Source organism: Eptesicus fuscus, chromosome 11 (genome assembly GCF_027574615.1).
Source record: "Eptesicus fuscus isolate TK198812 chromosome 11, DD_ASM_mEF_20220401, whole genome shotgun sequence".
In the NCBI taxonomy this organism is placed as follows: domain Eukaryota; kingdom Metazoa; phylum Chordata; class Mammalia; order Chiroptera; family Vespertilionidae; genus Eptesicus; species Eptesicus fuscus.
This window is the reverse complement of record NC_072483.1, coordinates 44311386-44336524: the sequence shown is the minus strand read 5'-3', so window position 1 is coordinate 44336524 and position 25139 is coordinate 44311386. Positions and strand designations below refer to the sequence as shown.

At 39.3% G+C, this 25139-nt stretch overlaps 1 protein-coding gene across 1 annotated transcript in view; it reads left to right on the top strand.

Annotated features, from left to right (window-relative positions):
* The first annotated feature begins 7743 nt into the window (after positions 1-7743).
* Positions 7744-25139, top strand: part of SCN9A (sodium voltage-gated channel alpha subunit 9) — a 126121-nt gene continuing 108725 nt past the window's right edge. The window contains exon 1 of the mRNA XM_054722948.1: positions 7744-7778. The gene's annotated coding sequence lies outside the window, so the exon portion shown is untranslated. The remainder of the gene's footprint in view (positions 7779-25139) is intronic.

Genomic DNA, 25139 nt, shown 5'->3' with positions numbered 1-25139 from the left:
GAGAGAACTAGATCCTAGAGTGAGTCAAGAACTTTCTCAGACTAACACAACAAGCATCACGCTGTGATGTATTTGTTTATTTCATCTTTTTAAAAATGGAAAGATGTTCTTTAGTATTGACCCTAAACAGATTTGTTTAGCTTTGTTTAGATATAGAGATTTTGAACTAAATGTAGAAAAGAAAGATAAGATTGCATGACTCTATAGCTCATTACTAGTAATACTACAAAGCAAATCACTGGGAAAGGGATAGAAAGCAAATTGATTTATAAAAAGAATGTTAAAGGAAATAAATAGTCACATAAATCTGTCAAAATTGAGTCATTATGCTCTTAATTCCTGAGAAATACAATCCAGGTTGATGATACAGATCATTTTTCAAATATGTATAATATGGGAGACTTCCAAGAACTTGTAGGGTGGATCATTAAAAGCTACAATTAGCCAGTAGCCATCATTTCAGCCTTCTGTCACCATCCCCTTCCTTCTCCAGTTCCCATAAGGCTGATGCTTATCACATCCCCTAATGTAGGCTGATGGCCCAAGAGAACAGGAAAAGCAGTTGTACCAATTGGGCCTCAATTTATAGTTCTAATTCAGATATATATATTTTGGGAAGTGTCCATAAATAAGAAGTACATATGGATGGCTGAATATTCTAAGTGTATCCCCCTTTTTTTCAACAGTGCTATTGAAGTACAGTACATAATAAATTCTCTGATAAATACAATGAAGCAAAGATGGTATTTTTAAGAAATAGTGCTGGAACAACTGGACATCCATGTGCAAAAAAAAAAAAAAAAAGAATCTAGACACAGACCTGAAGCCCTTCACAAAAATTAACTCAAAATGGATCACAGACCTTAATGTAAAGTGCAAAACAATAAAACTCTTATAGGAGAACACCCTAGATGACTTTGGATATGGTGATGATGTTTTAGATATATCAAAGACAAAATCCATGAAAGAAAGAACTGATAAGTGGACTTCGTTAAAATTAAAAGTGCTGCTCTGTGAAAGACAATATCAGAGAATTAGAAGAAGAGTCCCATAGTGCGAGGAAATGTTTGCAAAAGACACATCTGACACATGACTGATATCCAAAATATACAAAGAGCTCTTAAAACTCAACAATATGAAAACAAAACAAAAAAAACTATTAAAAATGAGCCAACAACCTTAATAGGCACATCAGATATATAGAAGGAAATACACTGATGGCAAATAAGTATATGAAAAGATGTTCCATAGCACATGGAAAATTAGGAAAATGCAAATTTAAACAACAATGAGATACCTCTACACACCTATTAGAATGGCCAAAATCTTTAACACTGTCAACACCAAATGCTCATGAGGATACAGACCAACAGAAATTATCATACATTGTGGTGGAAGTGCAAAATGGTACAGTGACTTTGGAAGATGGTTTTGCAATTTCTTACAAAACTAGATATACTCTTAGCATATGACCCAGCAGTTATACTCCTTGGAATTTACCCAAAGAATTTGAAAACTTAGGTCCATATGAAAACCTGCACATGGATGTTTAAAGCAGCTTTATTCAGAATTGCCAAAACTTGGAAGCAACTAAGATGTCCTTCAGCGAATGATAAATAAAATGCCAGACAACAATGGACTATTATTCAGCGCGCACCTCCCCCCCGAAAAAAAACAACAACAAACGAACTATCAAGCCATGAAAAAAGACATGAAAGAAATTTAAGAACATATTACTGTGAAAGAAGCTAGTCTGAAAAGGCTAAATACTTTATTCTTCCAATAATATAACATCTTAAAAAGGCAAAACTGTGGAGACAATAAAATAATTAATGATTGCCAGGGGTGGAGAGGGAAAAGGCCGAGCACAGAGTATGTTTAGGGTAGTGAAGCTACTCTGTATGATATTAGAGTGATGGAGAGGTGCCATTATACATTTGTCTAAAACCATAGAATGTAAAACACCAAGACTGAATGCTAAGGTAAACTATGGGCTTCAGATGATTATAATATGTGAATGTAGGTTCATCCTTGGGTAAATAATAACAATAATAATAATAATAATAATAAAGTATCATTCTGGTGAGTGATGTTGATAATGGGGAGGCTATGCATGTGTGGGGCATGGGGATATATGAGAAGTCTCTGTACATTCATCTCAATTTTATTGTAGAGTTAAAACTGCTCTAAAAAGAAGTTTTTTAAAAAAGTAAAAGGTTTTTATATTACCTTCTACGACATTTGACTTATTTTGAACACCAGGTGGCAGCAGATATAGCACTTACCAAAAATGAATGAGGAGGAAACTGATTTTGAACTGTATGTATGCAAATTAATGGTGTACACAGAGTGTCCACTGTCAGCACTGTGCTAGAATTTTTTGAACTGGGGTACCTCTGAAGGAAACAGTCATAATCCAGTGAAGTAAAGAAAACTTCATATTGAAGTCTATAACTTCTATTTAATTTTCTCATTTGATTATTTCTCTTCCAAAAGTGGCTATCATAGAGAAAATATACTAGTACATGTTGCTCACAAACAACAATGTTTCAATGAAAGAATGTTCTATTTAAATTTTACTTAGAAAGATGCATATATCCATATAAAAGAAACAAATCTAAAAGATCAGAGAAGAAAGGACCTTAAAATTAATTGAGCACAGACCTAATTTACGAAGGAGAAAACTGGAATACACAGAGATTAGGATTCACACCCACTGGAAGCAGGTAGTAATTGGTAGGTAGATCAGGAAATGGCTTCTGTACTGTTTCCACAGTACTCTGAAGAGATTCCACTTCACCAACGTGTTTGTTTCAGTCAACAGTTTGTTTGTGAATGAATCAACTATTGAGGGTTGAGCTTACTTTATGTTTACGTATTTTGTTCTACACTTACCAAATTTTATTTTCATAATTTTAATGTAGTCTGGCTAATATTTTCTAAATACACATATTATCTTTATTAGACATAGAATAGCCACTTCCCTCTAAAGGTACTTACTTGAGCACACAGGCCCCAGAACCTGAGTACTTAAAATATAGAGTGAGCTTATTGGCTCTTCTGCATAGCTGGGTGGCCTTGGACAAGTTGTTTAATCCTTCATAGCTTAGTTTTGTTAGCTGGAAATATGGAATTATGATTTTACCTACCTGCAGGAGTTGTATCCTATCTAATAAAGATGGAATATGCAAATTGACTGTAACTCCACAACAAAGATGGCAGCGCCCACAACCAATAAGGAAGGAATATACAAATTGACGCAATAAGGAGAGAGGCGAAAGGCGGCTCCGGGCTGGAGCGAAGGCGGTGCCAGCAGCCAGGGGAAGGAAGGCCTATTCTTGCAAGAATCTTCATGCATCGGGCCTCTAGAGTATTAAATAAGTTAAACAAGTAAAGCTTTAAAAATAATACCTGGTACACATTAAAACTTCAATAGGCATTATTACTAATTGCACTGGCAAGAACCAAAATAACTGCAAAAGTTTAACCTAATTACATTTCAAAATTTTTTATAAAAACATATTGACCATTTGTTAACAATATATTATTATTTGCCATTCAACCTGTCTTCACTACATTTTCACTTGATAATGCATTCTCAGAATATCATCATGTTTCTTGGAATAGTTAGGTAATTCAGACATCGTTAAATCAGGCCTCAAAATCAAAATTTACCATCTTATTCATTACTATATAAATACATCCTTTTAAGCTTTGTCGGAATAAATCTAGAGCAACTTTAATCTAAAGCTATTTTAGCCCCATTATTAGGAAAATACCTTTCTAAAGACTCTACCCAATATTGCATGTGTGATGAGGGATTTCCACTTTGGCTGGGGGGACACAAATTATTTCTAGCTCTGTGTGAAATCCAGTTACTGTTTTACTTGAAGCATTCCATTAGTTTTTTCCCCTGGCCTTAGGTATTTTTATTTATTTCATTGTCTTCATATTACTATCTATTTATCTCTCCTCCAGAAATGTCTATAGTTTTAAAAACTGGAGTGGCAATTATGGAGAAGATAAAAGTGTGGATTTGCACAGTACCACAGAGTAAAATAAAATTCTTTATTCCTGTTGTGATTTTGAAGTATAACATTAGTTTCAACATGTAAACCTCTCCACTTCTTTCTACCCAAGTTATAGATGATCTTTGTGAATAGTCTTAGGAATTTATTGGTTCAACCAGGTATCTTATCAGCCTCCCATAATTCAAGCCTACCCTTTAGCCTTCTCGCTGGCACCATCTACTTATGTCTACCTTTGACACGATCACTTAGGGTTTGGTGGATTCACAGAGGTGTTTAGTATAATATTCAATGAAAGACTCAGTCTTTTTCTTGATTTAAACAGAAACAAAAAATCTCAGCGCTGTTAAAAGAGCAATAAAAGCACAGACAACATAGACTAAAAGTAACCGAATACAAATGCATGGGAGAATAAGAATGGCACACAAAATAAATAGGTGGAAGGTAAATAATATTTGGGGATGAAAGAAAAATGGGAAAATAATGAACAATATACACCATGCTTTGCCAATGAGCTCAAAGGCAAAATCTTACAAGGGGTACTTAAGACAGACCTAGGAGGCTTTCTCTTTGAAACTTTAAAAGTTTAAAAAAAGAACTTAGGTATATTGAGAATGTATTTGTGAATATACTCTTATGGTGGAAAAATCCTATATAATAAAGAGCTAATATGCAAATGGTTGTCACACCCTTGCGCCGGGATGGGGGGACCTGAAGCCACGTCCCCCACCTGTGCCAGGCTGGGGAACCTGAGGCCGCACCCTCTACCCGGCAGGGCTTGATGGGGGTGGGGCCGGTCGGGTCTGGGTCTGGCATGATTTCGAGGCACACGCAGGTGGGTGGGGACTTGACTCTGGGCCCCACAGCATGCCCCAGACTCTGACAGGAGGGATATTTTCATATACATTTTACTAATTTTCTTTCATCTCTGACACTTCTATTATAGAGAAAGGGCAAATAGCAATATTAAAATGTTTCCTCTAATTAATTCCATTTTAATGTGCATGAATTTAAAAGGGAATTAATTAGAGGAAACATTTTAATATATATATATATATATATATATATATATATATATATAACAAAAATACACACTCATTGGCAAAGCAGGATATATATTATTCATTATTTTCTTAGTGACCGGGGGAAGGGACAAAAAATTCCTTTCCCATCACACAGAGGGAAAGTAATTTTTGTCCAGTGTTAAAAATTGCTATACTTGCCATGGCTGGGTGGCTCAGTTGGTTGGAGCATTCTTCTCCATAACCAAAAAGTTGTGGGTTCGATTCCCAGTCAGGGCACATACCTAGGTTGTAGGTTCCATACCTTGTCAGGGCTCATACAGGAGGCAACCAATTGATGTTTCTCTCTCACATCAGTGTTTTTATCTCTATCTCTAAAAAAAAAAAAAAAAAAAAAAAAAAAAAAAATCAATAAAAACGTATCCTTTGGTGAGGTTTTTGAAAAATTGCTATACTTCATTAAAACCAGCCCAATATTCCTTCACTATCCCAAGTGGTATTTTCTGAATAGTGCTATATGATATTAACTACCAAAGGTGACCCCAATTTCCTGTAATAATTCCATATGGTGCCATCATTTATCAATTCATCCTGGATCTATTTTTGTCTTAATTTTGCATTATTTCTAGGAATAACAAATCCCATAAGCTCACTATATTTCATAATATAGTAATTTGATTTGTTCTTGAGTGAGGATTTTGGAATTTATTGATCAAATCTGTGCTAATCATCTTAATAAATTTTATAATTTTAGAGCCATTGATGATTTTTTAGTTGTCTTAATCAGCTACAGTCTTTAGGTTCTAATTTATCCGCTTAAGAGAAAATATAACATAGATATGAAATCCCGTGGATTCTAATTATTCTGTGTCATATGGATTTTTCCCTGCAAGAAAGGAGATCAGATGTCAGATAACGATAAGAGAAAGGATTGATTGTGCTCATTTTACTTCTCAGTGACAACTGAGTTGAAGGCTATCTTGAGGGTGTCAAGAAAACAAAATGGCAATGATTGCACCTCATCAAAAAGGCTGTCATTGCTAATACAGTTGAACTCTTCTTATGTCTGCAACCAATCAAGGAGGAGAAGGTGACTTACATTGAGAATTACTAGTATCCCCAAGTGACCAAGTTCACCCTTCAGTGGAGAACCTCAGAAACTGAAAGTTTCCTTCCTTCCCTAGCACATCTTACACAGCAAGAATGTACAGTCCAAAAGCTACAGCAAACCTCAGAAGCTCAATAAGCATCAATGAAGGGTAAATCCTGGGGCTTGAAATCCTGTGTGTTGACCACTAAGTACCATGTCCACAATAGAAGGCGTGGACACAAATAACACTAGAGCTGCAAATGCCCATCACTCAGGTTTATACTGCGAAGTGATCTGCCCCCTTTAAAAGCCTAAATCCAGAAATCCACTCTACCCCAAAGTAACCCTTGATTTTTCTCCTTGGTGGAAATTTACAATTTCTCTTTGAGAAAGAGAATTCAGTCCTGTTTCCATCAGTCTTCCTCCCAGCAGGCTGCTGTAGAAAACTCTCTCTCTCTCTCTCTCTCTCTCTCTCTCTCTCTCTCTCTCTCTCTCTCTCTCTCTCTCTCTCTCTCGAATTTAAAAAGATTTCTTTTCACAGTCGCACCTACCCAGCTCAAACTCACAATCCTTATGACCCATGGTGCTCTGAGAAAGCAGCCTCTCCCCACGTCTCCCTCTCCACCATGACGACCTCTGACTCCTCACTCCACCTTAGGGAAAAAAAAAAAAGTATACTTCTTTGCCTGCCTGGAAGACTCGGCGACCCGATCGATCGATCGATTATAAAAAAGAAAAGAAAAATCGTAGCCTAGACACCGTCTAGCGCGCCACCGCCGGTCTCCGCGGGCAAAGCCCCCGGGAAGACACTGATTCCAGTCTCCAACCCTCAGAGCCCAGGGCCGTGGCCATGGGTCCCGCCTCCTCCGCCCGGGAGTTCTCCTCCGGCGCCCCTCCAAGCCCCGCGAGGTGACTTCTCGGAAACGTCAGCAGATTCTGCTGAGCAGGGCGGCAGGGAGGGAGGGGTGATGGGGCTGGGGGAGAGGCAAGGGAAGGGCGCTTCTGACTGTTGGACACACAAACGCACATACATGCACACATGTACGCGCGCGCGCACACACACAAACACACATGTACACACGCGCGCGCACACACACACACACACACGCCCCACCTCCCCCCACCCCGTAGGGTAGCTGTCAGTGGGAGGTCGCGACCCCTCCTCTGCCTCCTACTTGGCCCGGAGTGGAAGGGCTACAGCTTCGCCACCACCGCGCCCGGAGCGGGTCCCGGCCCTACGCGCCCTCGGGAGCGGAGCGCAGGAGGGCGGGTGGACAGGTCTGCGAAGGAGGGGGGGGGATGGAGAGGGGGGGCGGGGCCCGCTGGGGCGGGGCTGCGGGCCTGGGCGCGCCCGGAAGGAGGGGCGCGGCGGTGGTGGGGCCCTGCCAGCGCTCCCGCAGCGGGTGTCTGCTTCCCAATTCCTCCGCTCGCGGGCGGCTGGCCGGGGCTGGGCTGGCCGGGGTGCAGGCGGCTGGTGGCGGCGGGCGCCCGCTGGGCAGCAGGAGCCTGAAGAGCGAGGGTGGAGCAGCCGCGGAGGGAACGCCGCGGGAGCGAGGAAGGCGCCCTGAAGCCCGCGCCCTTCCCGGGGCCAGATTCTGCGGGGGGTCTGGTGGGCATGACCGGCGGGCAAGGTTGCAAGTAAGTGCCTTCTCTCTTGCTCCTCTGGGGTCCGTGGCCGGGAAGCCACCGGGGTCGCCAGGGCTCTCAGCCGCCACACCCACCTGTGTCCATGTTCGCATCTCTCGGCTGTGGCCGCCCGGGGTGCAGCCACCTGGAAAGCAGAGAGCGGGGAGCTGGGCGGGGTGCGGGCGGGGACGGCCCACTGTTTGGGGCCAGAGGAGCTGAGAGGGCTGGAGAGGCAGCTGTTTCCATTGCGGCGCCGGTCCTTCGCGGGTTTTGACCTCGTGAGTTTGCTGCCAGGTTCTGAAATGTGGAAAGGGCAAGACACCTGATGGGTTTTTCTTCCTGTTGATGCTAGCAGAGTAGTTGGATGGGTTTCGGTTCCAGGGACAGGTCTTTTCTTTATGAGCAAAAAAATAAAGTGTTCTCTGCCCCATTGGCTAAGGTGAGAACCAGCGCTGATGGCTAAAACGCGAGGGACAGGGAAGAAATGTCACCACCCTCTGGGGCACACAAACCAATGATTGACAAGACTGCTTAGCACCCAGTTCTCCATGCAGCTGGTTTTTCAAATGATTACGCCTTTTATAGTGAAATTCAGATAAGGTTCAGAATCACTTTAACTTTTTATCCACTTCAACAGAAACGGATATTTACTTTCAGGGGGAAAAATAATAGGTACTTTCGTTACTTGTAGTAAGGCAATTAAAAGATCAAAACAAGATTCCCAAACCAAAAAATGTAATGACAACTTTGTGGTTATTTAATTCATTATTTTAGTGTTTTTTTAAATTATTACAGCTGCAGCTCTCCCGGTAATTTATATCTCCTTTGAAGCGAAGAGCAATTTTTATGAGAGAAGCGTAGGGGAGTTTTTATAAAGCTCAGTTCAGTAAGATAAAGACCAAATCAATATGAGCTTTTAAAATAATGGTGGGTTTTCAGTGGCTGAGTGTGACTTGGGGGTTAAGTTCTTTTCAAAAGCACCGACTCTTAATGTTCTTTTCTATTTCTGTTGCTGTTTTTCTTCCTTTCTTTTGGTTTTTTAAAATACATTTTCACTTTAACATAAATATAGCCTGTCTACATATAATATGCAAACCAAATCCAATTATTAAGTGGTCCTTTTCATTGAATCTTCTAATTATTTTTTTCATCATTTTTTTTTTAAATTAGAGTTCACTTTCTTAGGATTTTAAAAAAATATCTTGGTTATTTGAAAGCTAGTCTAATTTGATCCCCGTGTATGGAATTATCATGATTGTTAGAATACTGCTTACAACAAAGTGCTAGACAAAATATGGCATTAGATGTAATGGAGGATGTGCCCTCTATTGAGGAAACTGGTAATAGTTTTACTTAAGGTCAATTTTTTTGTATGTTGTAGGTGTTTAAAACACCTGTCTACTAGAGGTTCCCTTTTGGAAGTGAACCACTGTGCAGTCATGGGACACAGTGACATATTTTTACAGAGGGTGGGTACACAGTATGCCATGATTCTTATGGTGCAGGGCAGGGCTCACCCGTACCTGGTGCTTCTATGGAAGAAAGATGAGTCAGGTCTGGCTCTCTCCCAAAGGCATTCTGGTGCCTCCTTGTGTCTCCTGGGACCCAGGGGTAATCTTGGGAGCCCTCCTGTCTCAGTGCTTGTGTTTTTGCTACCTGTGGCTGAGATGTGTTTTGGCAGCAGAGAAAAAGTAAGAAATTCAGAGGTGGGATCAGAGGGGTCCTATCCAACTTTTTATTAAGACCAATCCATTTTCTCTGTGGCAAGGACAAAACAATAGAGTCTTACATTTTTGCATGAAGAATGAATACTAATATTTATCTACTATCTATTCCTCTTAGATATGTGGAAAAAAGTGTGAAGTGCTGAAAGGATTTATACGCTATTTTTCTAACCTTGTAAAGGAGCTAAATGTTTACAAATGTGAATGGGCCGTTCTAAATGTCATGATAGTAATAGCATGATTTTTCCTAAAACTCTGTCCTTAGATTCTTTCCCACATCCATCCTTTGAATAAATGGCTCAGCCATCCACCAGGTGTTGATTGCTCTCTCTTCCTCATGATGGCATTTCATCCCTAACCAGGCCATATTTAGATCTATCAATCTTATTATCCAGACACACTTCTATTCAATTATACTTCTCAGATGTATCTCTTCCACTCTGTTATCTATATCTCTCCTGCCACCAAATTAGTTTAGGCTGTTGTCATAATTTACTCGGGTACCTGCTACAGCCTTTATAGTTTGTTCTACTTCCATAGATTTTTTTCCTCCTGCAAGTAACTCTTAATAATAAGCAATGATGCCTCTTCTTACAAATATTCATGGACTCATGACTGCATAGATATGAATAAATGCAGAACCACAGAAACGGATCAACAGCAAATTCTTTCTGTTAACATGCAGCTCACTCTGTGATCTGGCCCCTTCTCTACAACCTCACTGAACCCATCTCCCTCTCATGTATATGCTCCAGCCACACTGGTCTTTTACTACCTGGACCATGTGGAGAAATTTCCTAAGGCATTTTCAAATGCTGTTCTTAGAGCCTGGACTATTCCTTTCTCTCTTTGAATGGCTAGCTCCTTCTAAGCCTCAGCTCAAAGGCCTCTTCCTCAGATCATTCTGGATCACCTTGTCAAAAGTAGGTTGTCATCTGTTAGTTTCTATCTTGGTACCTGGTTTGTTTCCTTCACAGTGCTTATTATACAGCATGCAGATATTTTGTGGATTTGTCCAATGCATGCTTCAGAGTGCAGGTCTTTGTTGTTGAGTTAGCTTCCAGTACAGTGCCTGGCATGAAGTAGTGAGGGAGGGTGTCCCCAGATATTTCAATACAAAGATATGACTTATTTCATCATAGAGCACATCAATCCAGTAAATATATGCATTTCCTGTTGTTGTTGAGCATCTGGTACATTCACAGTCTTGTGCTATGATTTTGAATAGGTAAAATTAAAATATCCTGAGATGTATTCCTATCTTTAAGCAATTATTAGGCAATAACATGTTCAAAGGTAAGTAGATTATAATGTATTCTTAGGAAAGCAGTGACGACAACTGAATTAAAATGTATTTTAAAGAAAAATTGGAGTGCATGAGCCAATATGACTTTAGTATGAATGACTCCTAATATACAATGATGACTGTATTTGGTTTAAATCTGTATATTTTACCAAGAATTTAGGATAAATTGGTAATTAATAAATTTAAAATATTTTTGCAATAAAAATGAGCATTTGAGTAGGCTCAGCTGATGTAAATATGGTCAAGTGAGGCTCAGGCTTAAGATTTGGTGCTCACATGATCCACGTTGGTGTTTACTCCAGGCTCAAGGGGCAAATTATCTCTCAAATTCAAAATGTTCACTGAGAAAAGCTCTGAGAGACACTGTGGGCTAATCCAGGAAGATCCATCACTATTATTTGGTGCCAGAGGAGGGACTTCAAACTGCATGCTGGCTAATGATAGCATCAGATTTATATACACACTCACAAAACTCTGTGTGGCAATAAAATCTCAATTATTTTTTTTGAGACTACACCTAAGGATAAACCAAACAAGTAGTTTTGCTACTAATATTTGGTTGAAAATTTTGCTTGCAAGTAGGTGACCAGCATTGATTCATGATATTGTTTTCATTTTGGGGAATTTGGGGTCAAGAATTTGGCAATCATGTCTCTTCCGAAGGACTAAAGGTATTTTATGAAGTGTCACTAGGGATTTTGTTAAATGTGCTATTAAGATGGCACATCGTGGTTGTTGTAATGTTTTGGAGTGCATCTGTGTACTAATTGAAGATGGCCCTCTGTTTTACATACCACAGTCCGCTAATTTATTATTACACAGGGTATTATAGCTTCCTTCTTCAGAACTATGAAAATCAGGTTGCCACTTAAGATGGCAAGGTCATACTAAAGGACACTATAAGACTATATAAAAATAATTTTCATATAAGGATTTATGAAAGAGCATTCATGAATGTGAGATATGAAAGAACAGTTTTGGTGTCTCATCGTCCTGCACAAAGAAATTTCTTCATTGGAGGTTTAACTTACTTCTCTGTATATCTGGAAAGAAATGGCTTTAGGCAACAGGGAAAGCCTCAGCTTTTGGCAGCTAAAGTCGGAATACAGTTTGGAGGAATGAAACTTGGATGGTGAGGAAAAATGCCAGGCCATGGTGAAGAAGGAAAGGAGAAGGGAACCCTTGAACAGTGCCAATAAACAATAGCCACAGACAAATTGCAGTTGGCATTATATACAGAATTTAATTTTATATTTTTTACCTCACTGACAAAAGAGTTCCCTCTTTAAAATAATAATTGCATTTTAAGTAAAACTATGCTATGATTGCTTTCTTTATAGAGGAAATGGAATAACTTTAGATTTTTAAAGTGATGTAATAGGGAGCCAAATATGCCATATATTATTATTAAAATATACCATTACTTTAATTGTAATTTCATTGCTGTTCATTTTATTATTTCCTTTTGTTGTGTCAAGTGTTTGAGAGACTGCTATTATTGATCATGAATTTCTTTAAAATGTCTCCTGGATCTTTTACAAAGCTTTCTGAATAACTTATCAAAATAAGATAAAAGTCTAATTCTACCTATGATTGTCCACTTGGAAATTTAGAGGGAGAAGTACATTTACAGTGTCATTAACTGACCATCTCTGCTCTGCTTTGAATGTTTTTTTCTTTCCTAGTCTCCTCTTCTCCATCTCATCTTCTGAACATTTGATAGACATGCCAGTAATACAAATTTTGCTTGATTATTAGGTCAAACTATTAATACAAAGAATTGGATAATTGAGCCTCTAACGAAGATTAATAAGATTAGATAGATGAATTAAAATATAAGCACAAAGACATTTCTGTGCAGATTTTTAGTGAAATTTTCTATGTGCTATATGCCAAACTTGACTTCCTGTGTCTGGTTGTTTTTTTTAAAAATAGGGATGATTTCACTAGACATAGTGTCTGTCAACTGTTCTATTTATTCATAAATATGTACCTTAGAATATAATGTAATTGTTTAAAATATGTCATCTTCTTGAAGGTCTATAATTTAGAGATTCAGAAAAGAAGTAAATGTAGATATTCAAATGCATACAGGAAAGTTAAACAGGGGAAAGTAAAAGAAATGTTACATGATAATGAGATATCCCCTTATGTATATATTTTTCTTGTTGTTAATCCTCACAGGATTTTTATCCATTGCTTTTCAGAAAGAGTGGAAGGGAGGGATCGAGGGAGGGAAAGAGGGCAGGAGGGAGGGAGGAAGTGGGAGAGAGAGAGAAAGAAAAGCAAACATGGATGTGAGAGAGACACATGAACTGGTTGCCACCTCAACTGGGGGCAGGGAGCAAACCCATAACCCAGGTACTTGCCTTTGGCTAGGAATCGGACCTGCAACCCTTCAGTGCACAAGCTGATGCCCTAACCACTGAGAAACACTGGCCAGGTCACCCCTTACGTATTGCTTTAAACTTCATAAATGATTATTTTTTTAAGTCCAATGGACAGTGCTTCTTTTGGGGCTTGGGAAAGATAATTGAGTAACTGAATGTATATTTTGAGTAGGATAAATAGAATATTTTACTTGTAAATTATATCCTTTCTTTATCTGGCTGATGATATAAAGTCTCAGGAAATATTATGGGACCAATTTTTACAGATGATCCTTTCATGGTATAAAATAATACAAATTTTAAGTGAAGGGTTTTGTCTTCTTAATGTAATATATATTCTTGTTACCCTGGACAAACTTGGCTCATAGTGATTAGGTAGGGAGAAGGCAAATGGCATCCTCAGGGGCCAGCTGGGAGCAGGGTTCTTACCATCCCATGAGATCATCCAGCAGGCTTTCAGGAATGAATGTTTGGAGAATGGTTATGCAGAGAAGTTCTTTTGAAAATTCATATTATGAACCTACTGTACTTCAGAATTTTTGTAAATATTTTTATAAAGTGTTAAAAGCACAGAAGAATAAAATTATAATCATATTAGTATAGTGGTCTTAGTCAAATGCTTTAATTTCTAAAGTGTAACTTCATTGTAAAATAAGTAGTGTCTAATTCTAAGGGTATCTGTGCAAATTAAGTAAAATATATACACATACACACTAAAAAGGGCATTTTTGTGTCTCACATGATAAGTAGTTATTCAATAATGGTAGGTAGACCATTGTGAACACTATATTATAATCAAAGTGAGTTTTGATTATATCTTAAATACAATGATACAGCATCTAAAGTTCATTGTTGTTACTTTTACTTTTAATCCTATTTCAATGAATATTAACAATGCATAGTGTCTTACATGCAGTCATTCTTAATCAATAGCTGCCGATTAAATGAATCATTTATTGCTCACCTATATATGCTCAACTTTTATTAAAAATAGTTCTTTTTCACTGAAACTTTCTAAGCATGTGGGAGGAATAACTTAAGGATTTATTAATTTATGCTTCTCAAACCCAGCTTTCTATCATTACTAGGTCCTGATGAAATGTCATATATCTTATTTCTTAGGAAGGGAACAGCACTCCTGTTTATTTTCTGCCACAGTTTGGGTTCACTAATTCTAGATGACAATATTTAGTTTTCTTTGCATAAAATAGCCAAACTATTTTAACATGTTTGACACATTACAAAGACTGAAGCCCAAATCCTTTCCTGAGAGTTAAAAGATTTTCTTAAGAGGTGGACTGCAGTCACATAAAAAATAACAAAAAAAAAAAAGAGTTAGAGCTAAAATATCCAACTGGCCTGGTGATCAGCCATTAAACCCTATCTGGTTGCCTTCCAACATGTGTAGGTCAGGAATTGGAATCCAAGTTGGTATCAATGCCACTGAGGTTTGTGGGAAGGGAGAACCTGGCGGAGATCCCAGGAGTGGTGGTAAAGGGATGCTGAGTTGCTCCGGGTCCGTTCCCAGAACTCTTAGCATCACTATTCTCAGCACTCGTATGTTTTCTGAAATTTAGCAATAATTTCTTTTTTCCCTCCCTCTTCCTTTATTCACTCCCTTCCTTCAGCAGGTATTTATTGAGCCAGCTACTCAAGCACTATTATAGACACTGTAGATACAGCAGTGAGCAAAACATGAAACTTTATGCAAGTTTGGAGACAGATGGTGAGTAAATAAATAAATAAATATTTACTCATCATCTGTCCTTGTATTATAATATATGCTGTCAAGAAACATGCAGCAGGACAGGGAAAATTGAGGGAAAGAGGCATCTATACTAATAAAAGGGTAATATGCTAATTAGACTGGATAGACCCAATGTCTTCCAGACGTCCGTCCGGACAAAGCCGCAGCAGCTGCGAGGGCCGAGGGCCTGCAACTCGGGAGTGGCGGTGGTGTGGGAGGGGTGGCAGCCCAGGCATGGCAGCGGCACAGGCTGGTCCAGCACCACAGCCCCTTCTACAGAGGCAGCGGGAGAGGGGGCTGCGTGGTCCTAGTCCCAGTGCTGCCCCTTCCGCAGAGGCAGCCACAGAAGCAGCGGCACAGACCCGGTCCCAGCACCACACCTCCACAGAGGCTGGACGGGGTGCAACCTGCTGTGCCTCAACCTCCCCCAGCCCCTCCCCCAGCTGGCCTGGCCCCAGATCACCCCCCACCCACCAGTGGGCGGGGGCGCAGGGCCAGCGCTAAGAAGTGAGGGCTGAGGACCAGCAGCCATGGCAGCCGGCAGTGGCAGCAGCAGTGGAATGATGGGGGTGGTGCCTTCCTATGATCAGCCCAGTCTCTTCCCATAGAGGAAGGCCAGACTGAGGCTGTAGGACATCCCCTGAGGGCTCCCGGACTGTGAGAGGGGGCAGGCCGGGCTGAGGGACACCGCCCCCCAGTGCACAAATTTTCATGCACTGGGCCTCTAGTTATTTAAAAGGGTGGATAGAAAGCTTTTTAATTTTTTCCTCTTTCTTTAAAATTTATTTTTATTAAATTTTGGGGAGTTACATTGCTTAATAAAATTATATAGGTTTCATGTGTACATGTCTATGATACATCATCTCTATATTGCATTTTGCTCTCTACCCAAAATCTATAACTAGACACTCAACTCCCTTGACCCTTCACTACCTTCCAATCTTCCTTCCCTCTGGTACCACCATAGTGTTATCTATGTCTATGCATTTTTGTGTGTCTTGTTTGTTCATTTATTGCTTTCCATTTGTGAGGATCCTCAAAAAATTAAGAATAGACTTACCTTATGACCCAGAAAACCCCTCTTTTGGATATCTACCCCCCAAAATTGGAAAACATTTACATATTTGTAAAGATATATGCACCCCTATGTTCATTGCAGCATTACTAGTATTCACCCCACTGGATCCCATTTTGGGCAAATAAATGATTGGGAAACTTCTAATTTCCATACATCTTTTTGTCTTTTTTATGGGTAACTTATATGTGATTGTTTTATATTCTATTCCCGTGTGCAATGGCTTAGATCCTTCATTATTACCATTTGAGAGAAAAAGGCTCATTTGACCAGAGGTTACATTTGAGAATATCATTAAATGTTTACATCTGGAAACTAAAACATGGTGCAAGTACAGTACTATTTTGCATAATACATACAATGGAAGTACATGTGTATCCTGTCAAGGTTGATCCATTGCTACTACTTTGACTTTAGTATCCTACTGACTCAATTACAGTTTTAAGGAAAATATTATGAATTAAAAAAATTAATTGTGATAAAATATGCATAAGATATTTACCATTTTAACCATTTAAATGTATAATACAGGGGCATTAAGTGCATTCACATTGCTGTGCAACCATAATCACCATTCATCTCTAGAACTTGTTCATCATTCCACACTGAAACTCTGTACTCATTAAAAAATAATTCCTCATTTCCTTTGCCTCCTTCCCAGGCCTGGTCCTTCTCAACTGCCCTCCCTTGCAGGCCAGGTGCCTCCCAACTGCCCTCTCCTGCTGGCCATCTTGTGGTGGCCATCTTGTGTCCACATGGGGGCAGGATCTTTGACCACATGGGGGCAGCTATATTGTGTGTTGCAGTGATGATCAATCTGTATATTACTCTTTTATTAGATAGGATAGAGGCCTGGTACAGGGGTGGGGGCCAGCTGGTTTGCCCTGAAGGGTGTCCTGGATCAGGTGGGGGTTCCCTTGGGGCGTGGCGCGGCCTGAGTGAGGGGCCTGTGGTGGTTTGCAGGCCGGCCATGCCCCCTGGCAACCCAAGCAGAGGTCCTGGTATCTGGAATTTATTTTCCTTCTACAATTGAAACTTTGTAGCCTGTAGCGGAGCCAAGCCTGGGGCTCCCTCCACGGCAGCAGCCATTTCTGTTGGGGTTATGATTGAAACTTTGTTGCCTTAAGCGGGTGGGCCCTGCCAGGGTGTGTGGAAAGCTTTGCTTCCCCTGTTGCCGGCGGCAACCCTGGCCTGCTCTCTCAAGCTCCATTCTGCCGCCATTTGTTTGAATTTGTTTACCTTCTAAAATTGAAACTTTGTAGCTTGAGTGGAGGCTTAGGCCTGGCAAGGGCAGGCGGAAAGCTTGGCTTCCTCTGTTACCTAGGAAACCTTGCTCTCTGTGGCTGTAGCCATCTTGGTTTGGGTTAATTTGCATGCTCGCTCTGATTGGATGGTGGGCGTGGCTTGTGGGTGTGTCAGAGGTATGGTCAATTTGCATATTTGTCTATTATTAGGTAGGATTAGCAATGCACAAGGCCTCCAATTTCCACATCAGGAAATTGTAAGCAACACCCTTGCTTACATTTTTTTCTCTTTTTTAATAATACCCACCCTAGTGGGAATAAAGTGGTATCTCATTGTGGTGTTGATTTGCATTTCTGTAATGATTAGTGAGGTGGAATATATTTTTATGAACTTAGTGACCATTTGTGTATTCTGTTTGAAGAAATGTCTCTTCCAGTCTTTGTGCACTTTAAATGGGTATGTTTTTGTTGTTGAGTTGCAGGAGTCTTTTATATAGTGTGGATATTAATTCCTTATCAGATATGATTTACACATATTTTTTAAGTTCTCTGAGTTTACTTTTCATTCTCTAACAGTGTCCTTTGATATACAAAAGTTTGTGATTTTGATGAAATCCACTTTATCTGTTTTTTTTTTTTATTTTGTTGCCTGTGCTTTTGAGACCATATCTGAGAAAATGTTGTTCAACCTAATTTCCCCCCTATGTTTTCTTATTATAGTTTTAGCTCTTACATGTTGTTTTTTTCACAATTACTTTAGACATTACAGAGTCTAACAGTTTCCAACTTCCCTTCACCAATAACTCCAAGAGGTCTGGTTTTTAGCTCAAATATTTCTTACTCTGAGCATTTACCTTTCATTTCAAGAACCCCATCTAATTTTTTTCTTATATGAAGGATTAAAATTCTTGAATTGTTGGAAGAGTGTACCAGCAACTTTAGGGCATTCCTGATGTGGAAAGAATATTATATATTCATATTTTCTTACCATCTGATGGGGTTCATTAATTTTTTTTTACCAGTCCTGTTATTGGAAAAGTTGGGGTTTGGTCCCTTCCTGTATAGTCTAAGAAGTCTAATTCCTTGTTAACTAGTTAATAGATTCAGGAACTCTTTATGTTCTTATCCTAAGAATTAGATGATATAATTAAGTGGAGCAAGAATTCTACCTGGCCCGGTTGGTGTGACTCAATGTTTGAACATCAACCCATGAACCAGGAGGTCACATTTCGATTCCTGGTCAGAGCACATGCCCAGTTGCAAGCTCAATTCCAGTAGTGGGTGTGCAGGAGGCAGTCAATTAATGATTCTCTCTCATCATTGATGTTTCTATCTCCCTCTATCTCTTCCTTCCTCTCTCTGAAATCAATAAAAACGTATTTTAAGGGGGGGGGAAAAGGATTTTATCTGCTACAATCATGATACCCTCTGACCCTAGCACAATGTTTTGCACAGAGTGGCACTCATAATACTGGAGTGAGTAGACAAATGAATAAATGAATGCAAAAGAAAGACTATCTTGTTTTTTAAGCATTTAGACTTCTACTATTTAAATCTTAGATTTATTTTAATAAAACAAGTTCAGAAATTTCTTGTCTCCATAGTGAAAATTAGTAAAGAAACTAATTTTTCATTCAGTTTTGTTCGGAGTGTTTTTAGAAGTTTGCTAATGAGAACTGAAGTTTGAAGGTTGGAGATTGTACCACAAATATTTCTTGTTCCATTAGACAGTCCTTGTGGAGGTTCAGTCCCATAGGCAGCAGTTTTTCCCATGGGTAGCTACCTGCAAATGAAAACGGTGACAGTTTACACTGATTATGGTATATATTGTCATGAAAATAACACATATAAGTATATTTTGTTTATGAAGAGTTCAATACATTCATCATCATAATAGTTAAAAGAGTTAAAGCCTGTAAATAAAAGTTAAGCACCTTTGCCATTGAATTGTTGGATACTCTTTTTGCCTAAACACTTACCGTTTTCAGAATCCAAGTCTCCTGGACAGATATACAATGTGTACCAGTTAATAATGCAGATTTTTTTTCAATAGATGGAGTTACACATATGTTGATATGTATGCGATTTGATATGTATGCTATTTTATTGTATTGACAACAAGCTTCAAAACTTCATATGTCAAATTTTCTGAAGGTGTTAACATCATAGATATTTTTACACTTAAAAATGTCGAATTTCATGCCAAAAATAAGAGCATTTGTGGGAAGTTATAATTCATTACTTTACTTTGAAGAAAAGAGCTGCTGAATACTTCGGGAAGCTTATGGTGAACATGCTCCATCTCAAGATACTTGTGAACGCTGGTTTAAATACTTTAAAAGTGATGATTTTGATATGAAAGACAAAGAACGTCCAGGTCAACAGAAAAAGTTTGAAGACCAACAATTACAAGCATTATTGCATGAACATGCATGTCAAACTAAAAAAAAAAAAAAAAACTTGCAGAAAGATTAAATGTTGCTCAGCAAACAATTTCCGATCATTTATAAGCAATGGGAAAGATTTTAAAGGAAGGAAAATGGGTGCCACATCAACTGAACGAAAGACAAATGGAAAACCGAAAAGTCATCAGTAAAGATGTTGCTTCAACGGCATGAAAGAAAGTCTTTTTTTATGACTGGCGATGAAAAGTGGTTTTATTTTGAGAATTCCAAATGCACAAAATCATGGGTTGATCCAGGTCAACCATCAACATCGACTGCAAGGCCAAATCGCTTCGGAAAGAAGACAATGCTCTGCGTTTGGTGGGATCAGGAAGGTGTGGTATATTATGAGCTTCTAAAACCAGGTGAAACAGTTAATACTGATCGCTACCGACAACAAATAATCAATTTGAACCACACTTTGATCGTGAAATGACCAGAATGTGCCAGAAGACACAGCAAAGTAATTTTGCTTCATGATGACGCACCATCACACACCTCAAAACCAGTTAAAGACACATTAAAAGATCTTGCCTGGGAAGTATTAACCCACCCGCTGTATTCACCAGACCTTGCTCCTTCTGATTACCACTTGTTCCAATAGATGGCACATGCACTTTCTGAGCAGCACTTCCAAACATACGAAGAAATGGAAAATTGGGTCTCTGAATGGTTTGCCTCAAAACAAGAAAACTTCTGTTGGGACAGTATCCACAAATTACCTGAAAGATGGGGAAATGTGTAGCTAGTGATGGACATTACTTTGAATGTTGATGTTTCTCTTGAAATTATCATGTTTTCTTTGATTACAAAATCCACTGTTATTAACCGGTACACCTAGTATACTGGAATATAAATTTGAGGAAGGATGGGAATTATTTTATTCCCGTTTAATTATTATTCTGTAGCAATGGTCTAATCTGGAATTTTCTTCATGAGTCTAAGCCTGTTTACATCTACTATGAGATTCTAAAAACCCTGTCTTAAACAGTAAAAAATAAGAAATGCTATCATGTAATTCACCCATTAAAAAAAATCTATGCCCTAAGTCTTCTGAATACCCTTTACACAACAATAACCTCCAAAGAGAATACATTTTAAACAGTATTATATGGGTTTCATCTTATTCCCAGATTGAGGTCAAGGCTACGAAATGCCTTGCTGCAATTATAGCCTGTAGTTCCATGAGAGAGTAGAGAAATATGAAACACAGGATGTTTCTGTTTATGAACATGTTAATTTTGTAAAAACTTATTTGTAAGTTCATGTGATTTATCCCATAGTACTTTAGCATCCTTAGATGAATTTCTACTATATAAGCTATTTCTTTAGAATCATAAAACTGGGTACCTCTTTCCTCTGCCAATATACATTCTAAAAGAATGTCTAAAGCAAAAATCTTATAAGTACACAACCACTTTCTTCATAATATCCACAAATATTCCAAGGAATTCCTTGGCATGCATACTACTGAATTCACTTGTCCCAATATTAAATTCAAGAACCTTGAATGTATTGAACTATTCCTGGCCTGTTGGGAGTGTTTCTTCAGAAATTGTCACTATGCTTGGATTTTACCTTCTTAAGCAACTACCTCGCCTTCTCTTGTTTAATGTTAGGTTCTAGAGCATTCATTACTAATGAAGAGACACTATCTGATCTGTGCTAAAACATTCTCCCTTAAAACATTTTTTTCTTTGTGTCTTTCTAGTTTTTGCCTAGGTTCAGCATTTTTAACCTATTGTATAAACCTGCTCAGTACTAAAGAAACATGTCTACTATTGGATGATTAATCCTTTATGCACTTGCCACATTGCTTTACACTTTAAATTATTTTCTTATTTCTGCTTTGAGTTCCATAACATTCCAATTCCTTGGTTTTTAAATCTTTCAGCACTCTCATTTGCATTTAACAAGCCTGATGGGCTTAGTCTTCATCACCACTTAAAAACAGTGTATACATTCTGCATGTACTGCATAGACTAATGAGCCTTATGTTGACAGGGTCTTTATAAATGGCTGTGTATGATATATATCACCATATATTGGTAGAAAGCAATGTGGTCTTGGTTTTGCAATGATAATAGCTTTGTTTTAACCTTTAAAATATTTAAAGTTGAAATCTCCTCAAGGAGAAATGGTTCTGTACATGCAATATAAACATCTATCTATTATGAATAACCAACTTTATTCTCCTCCCTTAAGAATGTTAGGTGTGCAAAGTCAATTTTTAGGGAAGTTGATAAAAATCACTAATAACAATAGTGATTTTTTGCACTTAAAATGTATCAGGAAATGTGCTAAGTGAATGGTTTAGGATGTATTGTATATTTAAAGTGCACTAGGAAATGTGCTTAATGATTAAAGTGCAGTGTCTCATTTTTTTCCCTTGGAATGGCCTTATACAATAATCATTTTCAGCCCTGCCTTATGATGCAGAAACTAAGCTTTAGAGAGATTAATTAATGTGCCCCACCACACAAGCTAGTAAGCAGTAGAGATGGAATTTGAACCCAGGTCTCTCTCACTCTGGAGCCACAAACCTGACAACTATGTTATGTTTTCTTTCTTATTGCAGACCTATTTTAGAATAAAGCCATAAACATGTTATGAAATAACATATAAGTAACAAATATTCTCCACTTAAATGTTAATAAGGTTTTACTTTTAATGACCAGCTCACGGTTTATCATTTAAAATTGCAGTTGGTAAAATTGCTATATATATATTAATACTGGTAAGATTTATTTAGGCACTATGGTAGGTATTCTACAGAAACTGTTTCTATTTTATCTAATAATCTTTGAAGACATATTTTCTCCATTTCATTTATGAGGAATTTGTATAATGCCACAGAGCTAGTTATGTGTTTTAATCAAGAATTAAAACCTAAGTCTGCCTGATACCGAAGTTATTAGACACTTTTTCCTAAACCATGTTGATGTTTTGGAGGAAGTGGATATGTGCATAATCAAAGAGTGAAAATGCACTCTTTATACAAGACTCTATGAAAAGGAGTAGGATCTCTTTTGCAGCCACACTTCAGTCTGTGATGATTTTGTGATCTCAAGTAAGGGTTAATTCTGACTATATAAAATTATTGTTAGCTAAGATATATTTTCTCTTTCATATATCATGCATAAATAAGAACACATGAATTTCTCTATTAAACTTTTCAGATATGCCAGCAGTCATTGACAATAACCTTCCTTTACCCCAACACTTCTTGAGATTTTAAACTTTATTTATTTATTTATTTATTTTGTAAATTTGAGTTCTATATTTTGTATTCTCAGGCATGGAGACAACTTCTTTCTTTTGATATTTTTTTCTCACCAAAGAACTAGAAATAAATCCCTACTATTCATCTGCCACTCTAAATATAAAGTTGTCAGATACACCTTTAAAGTGTTGTTTTTTGCCTAGCAATTATTCAAAAAACATAAAATATTATAAAACTCTTCGGGTGAATGGCTAAATAATTTTGGTACATCTGTACAATAGGAATTTATGAAGCTGCTGTAAAGAGAAGTGGTGACTCTATACATACTAATGTGGAAATATTTCCAGGTTATAATTTTAAGTGACAAATGTAAAGCAATGTGTATATATGTATTATTAGTGTAAAAGAAAATTTCATAGGTATATATGTGTTTTTGCAAACATGTAGATGGATACACAAAGGACTGGTATAAGTGGTTGCCTCTAGGATAGGAATCTAGCTGCCTAGGGAAAAAAGGAGGGAGAATAAATTTTCATTATGCATACTTTTGAGTTTTGTGGCTATATTTATTCTGTAAAAATAAATATAAAAATACTACTTAGGGAAGAAACAAGAGTCATAAACATGCAGCATTAGCCCAATTACTCAACTTAAAAGTGTCCTGTTCTTGGAGTTAATACTTCTCTGAGGTTTAGGATTATAATCAAGTAAAGGGTTCTCAAAAATTTGTCTAGAGTGAATTAAATGATGAATGTGAATGAATGATGAATGATGATGAATGACGTATCTAAGTGTCTTACAAACCATATATAATAATAAAAGCATAATATGCTAATTAGACCAGACGTCCTTCCGACGTCCTTCTGGATGACCTTCCAGATGAAGCCGGGGCTGCTGCTGTGGGTTTAAGGAAGCCACTGCGGCTGCAAGGGAGGGATCCAGGCAGCCACTGCAGCTGCAAAGGCCTACTCTTGCACAAATTTCATGCATCGGGCCTCTAGTCATCTTACCTAATAATAGATAAATATGTAAATTGACCATACCTTCACTATGCCCACAGCCAATCAGAGTGAGTGAGTATGCAAATTAACCCACCAAAGATGGCAGTTAATTTGTATACGAAGGCAGGGCGGGCAGCACCATGGCCTGCTTCGGGGGGTACGGGTCCATCGGGGGCGGAGGAGGCCCTGCGGGCAGCGCCAGACACCACCCACAAGGTACCAGTCCATCGGCAGGGGAGGCGGTGGGGTAGGCAGCACCAAATGGCACAGGAGGGGTCCGGGTCCATCGCAGGCCCCAGGAGGGGCAGCGGCCTGCCTAGCCACTTCCGGGGGTCCCTGGGAACAGCGCAGCCCTGGGGAGGCGAGGCCGGACCCGCCTAGCCACTCCCGGGGGTCCCTGGGAACAGCGCAGCCCTAGGGAGGCAGGGCCGGACCCGCCTAGCCACTCCCAGAGGTCCCTGGGAAGATTGCAGGCATGGGGTTGCTGAGACACAGACCTGGCCTCTGGCCACAGATTCATAGCTTCGCGGAGATCTAGGGCAGGGATCTGCCTCATCTGCAGAGAGACAGAGGTTCTGCAGTGCCCCCAAGATGTGGGTGGGCCCAGCCAGGGATCAAGGGGCATGGAAGGACTCCCAGGCAGAAGGGCAAGGACCCTCATCCCTGAGGCAGGGGTTGAGGGGTGGTGCCACCTCAGTGGAGGGGTGCTGCACTGCAGGGTACTGGACTGACTGACGTGATTCAAAGAAGCTCCCAGTGCTAACGGGCCTCACTCAGGCGGCCTTCACACTTCAGAGGCGGCGACTCCTGCTCCTGCCTTGACCCAAAAGCAAGCCCGACACCCTGCCCCATGGCAGAGCATGCCTAGGCAGTGAGTGCGAAGCCTTCCACCTGCTCCAGAGAAGGGGGGGCAGTAAAGAATGGGGGGCAGGGGACGGGGAGAGGAAAGAATGTGGAGCATCTGCAATGAAGAGGTGCTTGAGAAAGAGGCTCGGAAGCCTGACTGGAAGGTTTGTTCTGTTTGCCGGGCGGCTGCCTCTTAAGAAGCGCAAAGAGCATGGCTCTGAGGGCTTCCTGTATGCTGAGTCAAGTTCCACAGCTAACTGGAATTGGCCTCAGTTTCCTGGTCTGTAAAATGGATGAAGCGTGTCCCAGTGCCTTCACTGAGCTTTGATGGCCAATTGAGATACTATATAAAGAAAATGAGGGAAGAAGTGAG